The 8,374-nt window shown below is 27.5% G+C and overlaps 1 long non-coding RNA gene across 1 annotated transcript; it reads left to right on the forward strand.

Annotated features, from left to right (window-relative positions):
* Positions 1-4,914: 4,914 nt before the first annotated feature.
* Positions 4,915-7,362, forward strand: LOC148207957 (uncharacterized). Its single transcript, XR_015787554.1, has 2 exons — positions 4,915-5,064; positions 6,903-7,362. It is a non-coding gene; the product is annotated as an uncharacterized LOC148207957 (long non-coding RNA).
* Positions 7,363-8,374: the final 1,012 nt, after the last annotated feature.

An 8,374-nucleotide genomic window follows, 5' to 3' on the forward strand; every position in this document is an offset into this window, starting at 1 on the left:
GCCTTCCTAAGGATCATTTGAAACCATTTCCTAAGCCTTAGGGGTTAAAGCGTAGGTTTTAAAACTTTTCAAAACTTCAGCCACCAAAAGCATATTTTTCTTAAAAAAAAAACAGCATTTTTAGTTATTTTATTAGAGACGAGAAGGAGCAACTTCCTTTTCAAGGACGAGTAGTTAAAATTTTGTCTAATTTAGATATTACGAGTACTTTCCATTTGATTGAAATTTTAAGAGAATTGTTTCGTAAATAATAATAATAATAATAATAATAATTAGTCAAATTTATATTTTTAATTTAATTTAAATACTACGCTACAAGAAATAAGATTTTTCTTGACGCTTCAAACCATCGGAAGAAACCCTTAAAACGTCGAGAGTAAACTTTTTACGAAGAAAAAAATGCGCCGGGATCGGAAAAAGTGCGTCAGGGAAGGTCACTCCCGATGGTTTTTCCACAAGGGTCGGGAAAAGTGACTTTTCCCGACCTCTTGTATACTGTCGGGAAAACATTCCCAACGCACTTTTTCCGATCTTTTTTCCATATTTTTTGTCACTATACTTTAAGCTTTAACTTATTTCAGTCCATATTCATTCAAAAGGTTTATATGTAGTCCCTGTACTCTTAAGAAGTAACCGTTTTATGTTATTGTTTGCTAAATTAAAAAAAAAATTGTATACAAAATGAAAATCTTTTAATAAAAATTTAAAACTACGTTTAAAGATTATTGAGTGAAATGTCATGTCAAAATTTTGATAAAAATAAATGAAATATAAATGACAAATGAAGGGACAAAAAAGTATACAGAAACCGAAAATAACACTATGAAAGTATATAGACTAAATCAGATGAAAATAATATTTAAATCTTGAATTTAATTAATGGTGCAATTAAAGAAGTCATAATCTACCGACTGCAGGCGTGTACGTATTAAATTAGGGCATTTTGTCAGTATTTTTGATTTGATGGCTAAACTAATGAACACCATAGAATATTCTTTATTCAAAAGTTGGGCACTTTCTTTTAAGTTTCTGGAACTTGTGGCCAAACCTTTTTTTGGCCAACTGCCCGAAGATATCAGAAGTTGAATGCTCATTCCAACGTAATCGAAAATCGGAATCAGAATCTAATTTCTTTCAAATATTTTCTGAGTCTGTTTTTCTAATGCACTTCTACCAGAAGCACGGAAATTACCTAATTTGAGTCAATGGCTTGAAGTGGGTCCTACTAATATTTTTAACGAACATTATTAAGAAGGAAATTAAAATTTTCATTCATATTCCTTTATTCTAATTCGTTTGTAGTGAACCGACTTAAGTGGACAAGACACATATTAACATTTAAAAAATTGTTGATTTCATTTCCATCCTACCATTATTAAACTCAAACGGAAAAAAAGAAGGTTCCCAAACTTTGATTGTTGTATATATTTCATCTTTGAATTAAAAAAAAAATGTAAAATACTAGTGAGCAGCGTCGATAGTTTCTACAAAACTAAAATCAAATAAATTTACAAAATATTTGCTTGCCCTAGTATTTCGCAAGTTTCAATTTATCAATTTTGTCCCTAGTATTTTGGAAGTTTCAATTTTATTCTTAATTTTACACAATTTTTTTTTCTTTATTCCTCTGTTTTGTTAGATATTTTAACGTAGATTATTAGTGAAGAGGTTTTTTTTCTGAAATAAATTTTAAAATAAGCGTATAACATTCTGAGACATATTGATTAATGAATCATATGAATTTACGTGAAAAATATATCAATTAAGTCAAATTGACACTTATTTCCAACCAAGAAGTTGTGAATTCGAATTTCCATCTCTACATGTGGTACTGAAGAAAAAAAAAAGGGTCAAAATTTTAATTTAATTAAATTATATTTTGATTTTCACTCCTTGTCCGGCCATCCATTTATTCATGTTAAATAATCTTTTGTTAGTCTAATTAGCAAACTATTGTGAACATTTAATCTTGTTGTGTTAACGGTAACTAAAGAAAAAACTATGATATTAACTCTTAAAATTTATTAGAATAAAAATCAAAAGCTCAAGGGTGTTATATATAATTGAAAACTTTTATAATTTTAAGATGGAGTAAATACAACCATCAAAGTTAAAAGGTACTAAATTCATAATTTACCACGCTAAGTACATCATTAACACATCATTTTCCAATTTCGTTCTCAATCTTTTGAAAATTTCAATATTTCTCCAATCAAATTTCTACTCAATCACGTCGTCGTTGAAATTGAATAACTAAATGTTGATGTAACGTTTTTAGGTGTACTCTACTCGTACAATGATATACCTATATTATTATAGATCGACTCTTTTCTTTCAATTGAATAAAATAGTGATATGTGTGATCATTTATTATGAGTAGGGTTGGATGAATATTTCAAGTGGGTGGAGTTTAAATGTTGATGTATATGTATATGATATACATCTAATATACTACTGATATGAATGTCTGATATACTACGGATATATGAGTATCCGATATACTACTGATATAAGTGAAAAATTTGTTATATTTGAAAATTTAATAAACATATTACATATTTTGAAATACATAAAAGAATTTTTCTACCTAGTGTAATTTTCCTTAAACCTGTTAATTATTAGTGTGTTATTCCATTTCCTTTTGCATTAGGGTTTTGATTGAAAAACTCTCTAACATGAATATACTTAAAAGATAGATATATTTAATAAGAAAAAGTGAATAATAAAATTGACTTTTGTAACAAATTTCAATTTGATTTTCAAATCACAGTTATAGAGTTTTATTAATATATAAATTATGATATATAATACTTCAATAACTATATCATCTACCCAAAATAGCATTATTTAAACTGCACGATAATTATAAACAATAACAGTTCAATATGAGTAGCTCAATTAATTAAGGTATATAACTAGCCTTAGTTTAGTTCAACTTTGATCAAAAGATCGTTAATTCGAATCTCTACCTCCACAAGTTATTGTATTAAAAAAATTGATTATGGTATACATTATCGACTACAATATTCTAGGTTCGAATCTCCACCCTACGTACTGTTGAACTAAAGAAAAAAGTTCAAGATCACGATAAACGAGTCGATGATTGCCATCTATCCATGGGTTATAAGAACCTTTCCTTATGGCTTCAGAAATAATAATTGAGAACAAGAATTAGATGCTTAAGCAAATGGATGAAGCTAGGATGAGTCATTTTGAATTATCATCTAAATCTCTTTCACTCTTTTCCACTTTATTCAAATTTATGTATGGCTATGAAAAAAGAGGTAATTTATTATTATTTCTTTCGTACTTTGTTTTTAAAAAATAAGTTTCTTCATCGATAATTTCTTTGCTTAGTAGTTCAATTTTTAAAATATTTATGAATTCTTCGCTAAATTAAAAAAATACTATTTTATATCTTGTTTAATAACAAATTTTACTTTTAGGTTCGTGGTATTTAAAAGTTAAATTTGTATACTTATTTTGTTCTTCTACAATATTTCTTAGGTTTGTTAAAACAATTTTGAAGTCTAAACAAAAAAAAAAATGCAAACTCTCGCTTTTGAAAGAAGGCTCTTTCTTATTCCTTTTTTTTTCCTCCTAATTTTCAAAATTTGACCATGGTTTTAAAAGCATTTTCTAAAGTATATTATAGGTTAAAAGAAATACTCTTGTCCCTATACTTTCACGGAACTAATGATTTAGGATCTGTTTAATAACGTTCCTGTTTCTTTATTTCTAATGAAGAAAAATGTATTGCATGGTTCCAACCTCCAACAATTCAAGTATGATAAAATATTCTTTTTGGAACAAATTGGAAATAGGAACAAGAAAAGAGAAACTTGTTTTGTTTTGACTGTTTCCAAAATTTCTGTATAATTGTGAGAATGTTCCTAAAAAAGGAGAAACAAGAAATAAAGTTAATTGTAAAATACATAAATTTCTTAAAAAAAACGAACGGGAACGTTATCAAACGAGCATTGACCGTTTATTCGTTATATTTTCAAATTGGTAACAATTTAGTTATACAAATTAGTTATAAGGCCTTTTTAGAAGTTTCTTTTCAGTTGCCCTATTTATAGTACATAAATCAAATGGCCAAATTAAGAAATTAGGTAAATTGGATACCATTTCAATTCATCAAATTTCATTCAATTTGAACAAAATAGGAAAATTTGTGAATATTTTTCAATTTGACATCAAGAGCTTCTTGTCAAAGTCCTATGGTCCATGAAATAACTTCAATTCAAGAAGTACATAGCAGAACCATAAAGCTCATTTGAAATAGTCAAATAGTTCATATCATTATCTAAAACGAGAGTTCTGCATATAGAAATGTATTAGTTAATTGGACCACTTGATTCCGCATCAGGTGACCCAAATACATACACAAGAAAAAACCTGCACACATGACAATAATGTTATCCTCACTACGCGTAACATGGTAGATTCGATTCTACAAAACAATATGGATTAAGTTTGGATTTGATTTTCGAATCGGTTAAATATCCATTCTTAACTCATCTAGAGCGATTCTAATTAAAGAAATGAGTTAGGCCACAAAGCATACCTTACATTGTTTAATCAAAATATATCTAAGCTCCAAAAGTGACAAAAGATAAGTTCAAAATGGAAATGGGAAAAAAGAAAAAGGGCAAAAAAGAGAAAAAAGAAAAAGAAAAAGTTGTAAGTGACATTTGTGCACAAAAAAGAAGGATAGAGATAAGAAAGAGTGAGAATCTAATAAGGCATATTCAAATCAACAAAAACTAGAAGATGCCAAAGGAGAAAGTGAAATAACCATTTTGTCTTTGTTATGAAAATAAAATAAAATAAACAAAACAAACTTTTTTTTCAAAGTGGGTGACCACTTCCATTACTTAGCCACTGTCCATTTTGCTGCAAAATGTGCTTTTTTAATTTGATATATATTGCTATCTCTTTCCTTGGCCTAGAGTCTTTGGAATCTCAATGGGGAAGAATATTCAAGTTTTCAAGTTGCATTGTACTAAATCCATAAATACGGAGCGGAGGATCGAGCTATCAATCTTAGAGTCTGTTTTGGTAACGTTCATATTTCTTATTTTTCGTTTTCAATTTTTGAGAAATATAAGTGTTCAATAACTGTTTCAATTTCTCGTTTATCATTGTTAAGAAATGTTTTCAAAATTACGTAGAGATTTTAAAAACAACACAATCAAGTTTCTTGTGTTTTCTTCCCAAGTTTTTTCTAAAACATAGGTAAAATCATTATTTTAATGCATATTATATATTAAAAAATATATAACATAAAAATGAAATATTTAAATAAAAAATTAGTTTTTATATAAAAATTTACCTTTTTAATTTAAAATTTCAGAGGAGGAGTACAAGAAATTGTTACCAAACGTATTTATGTTTTCTTATTTATTAAAAAAACAAGAAACAATTACCGAACATAATTATATTTTTTTTATTTACAAAAGAAACATAGAAGAAAAAAAGTAATAGAGAGTTATCAGACATGTCCTAAATTGTGGTTTTCAAAAGAGGGGTTTTGGTTCATCACATGAATTCTATGATCACAAATATATTCTCGGATTATTAAGGAAAAAAATAAAGAAAAAAGAAAGCTTTTATTGCATTATTATGTTCATTGAATTAGAATGTTGTCGGAAAGATGAAAAAATCTTTCAGCATCTTACTGTGCCAATTTATTGCCATTTGAAAAATGTGGATTCAAAGCATTTCCACCGATGTGTAAATATTCGTTTTTACTTTCCAGGAGTGAGGAGTACCAAAATAGTTTTGATGGACCGGCGTAAATACCTGTCAACATGTCGATATTTTCATCGACATTTTTATCTATCGATGGATTCGACATTAACACAAACAAGAGCATGCACCCCTAAATTTAAAATAGATAAAATATAGTACGTTGTGATCACTAAGCTACATTTGGTGTAGTAGTTTCTCCCTCCATTTACTTTAACTTTCCCCGGTCCTGTGATCGACTCTTAGTTAGTTTGTTTAATATATTTTTATTGTTGTCCTATTTTAGTTTTTTTTTAAATATTTTTTAAAAACATATTTTTTTATTTAAAATAAATCAATTTTTTAGGCATTAAAATAAATCATTTTAACTTTTATTATGTCTAATTAAGTTTTTTTAACAATATATGTGTAATTTTATTTATATTATGAAATATAATTTTTTTAATAAATTTTAATTCATAATCTTAAACATTGATAAATCCCTCTATTAAAAAGAAACTCACTAATTTATAAAAATCAAGTTTCTCGAATCAAGTTTGATTAATATACAAAATCTACCATTAAATAACTCTGCGAAAACTTATAAATTTGAATTTTAAAAAACAACTATAATATCATTTTTGTCTAAATCCTATCAATTTTTTCATTAAAAATATATTTTTTCTAACACATTTGACGCATGAGAATATTATTTCCAACAAATTTTCAAATGAAAATCTATTAAAGGATAAAATTTGCGACACTGATGAAAATCACCACACTTATCCAAGTGTAAGGTAGTGCAAATTGATACACATTACTAAGTTAAAGTTACGTTTATATGCATTCGTGTCCCCCTGACATGAAATTCTGGTTTTTTAGAACAATACGTGAATGTGGGGATTTGAACTCACAACCTTTTAGTTGGAAATAGATGTCTTAACTAGTTGGGTTATGCTCAGGTTTGTAATAATTTTTTATTTTTTATTTTTATTAAAGATGTGAGTAAATAGTCTTACATCGGTTGTAAGACATAAAAATTCATGGTATATGAGTAAACGACAACATTAAATCTCTGAGACCTCTCTAGTAAATATTCAAAGCAAATTCATGTGAGGTTTAGGTTTAAAATGGATAATATCATCTCATTTCTCTTGTTGTTACTGTAGGAGTTGCTTTCCTTTTGTCTACTAAGATGTGACAATTCATCGGGTTGTCTCTTTCCTATCCATGGATTCAAGAACATTTTGAACGGTTGACCTCTTCAAGAATATCTACGTTTATTTTTAAATCTCCAAAGCATCACTTACTACGTCTTTCCTCATCTTTGAGTTTCTAATGTATCATCCACCGTAAATCTTTCTTCGTTTGAACTTCTCTCTTAACGTTATACCATCTTAATCAGGTACTACTAATTGGAAGGACCTTGTCAATGTCCATGAATAACATTGTGAAGAAAATAGAGATATGTTATCTTTCACATTTCTTATTTTTTAGTTCAATTCTACCTTTGGAGAAGTAAGTATAACACTTTTACTAGTTGAGCTACGTTCGGTTAGGAGGGTCGAATGTTGTTTGTATCGTTAAAAGGTTATTTAAGGAAAAAGAAACATGTGCATGTGTGTGGTATTCAATGTTAATCATGAAACACAAGAATCAAGCCACACTAGCCACTAGCTGGGTTCCATATGGCACATAATTAGCCAAATCCCAAACCCATTTGACATTAATTATATAATAACAAAGAGAGAAGAATCTCAAAATATGCAAAAGAAAAGTCTTGGAAAGTTCTCATTATAATTTATTTATAAGTCTTAATTACCTAAAAATCTGCCATAATCAAAGCATCATCAGCTTTGAAATCTTATCTGCAAAACATGTGCTAACCTTCTTAATTATTTATATAAATTTCTTTGATCCCTTACCCATTTTTCAGTCTGCCCCATCATGATTCTGCATCCCTAAATTTAATACTTGTTCTTTTTCCAATCTAGAACAAATATATGTGGAATTTTGGATCTGAAATTATTAAATTTACTAATATTTTGTGTTTTAAAATTAAATTTATAAATATTACTTTTGTTAACCTATACTCAAGTGATCTTTTAGTAGAAGATAAGTATCTTAAGCACTTGAACTATGTTCAGGTTTATTTAGACGAGTTTACTATATTCTCGAATATCTAGGTTTTTTTTTTATTCTTTTTGTTAAAAAATATTATATAATTTTGTTTTAATTTTTTTGAAAAATATATATACGTGTATGTATATAAACTCATTTTCTTTTTACTGAAAAAATTCCCTTCTTTTATTCAAGTAAAACAATTTGGACTATCATTCTAAAAATGGAAAGAAAGAAAAAAGCAACTCCACTCAATATTTCAAGTTTCAAACTACTCATTCTTTCATTTTTGTATTTTATGTAATCGTGAAATCGTATCTTTACCCAGTAATGGGTGTGGGTAGAAATTAGTTACCAATTAATATTAATTAATATTACTTCATTTGAATGTGTGTATGTATGGATATGTGAAACTTACTTTGTAAATTAAATATGAAATCATAAATTATTAAATATAAGTTACATAAACTTGTTTATATATTTAAATCTTAAATCATTAAAACCGTCAACATGGGCATGT

The sequence above is a fragment of the Momordica charantia genome, unplaced genomic scaffold, assembly GCF_013281855.1.
Source record: "Momordica charantia cultivar OHB3-1 unplaced genomic scaffold, Mcharantia_2.0 BLBB01000014.1, whole genome shotgun sequence".
Lineage (NCBI taxonomy): Eukaryota > Viridiplantae > Streptophyta > Magnoliopsida > Cucurbitales > Cucurbitaceae > Momordica > Momordica charantia.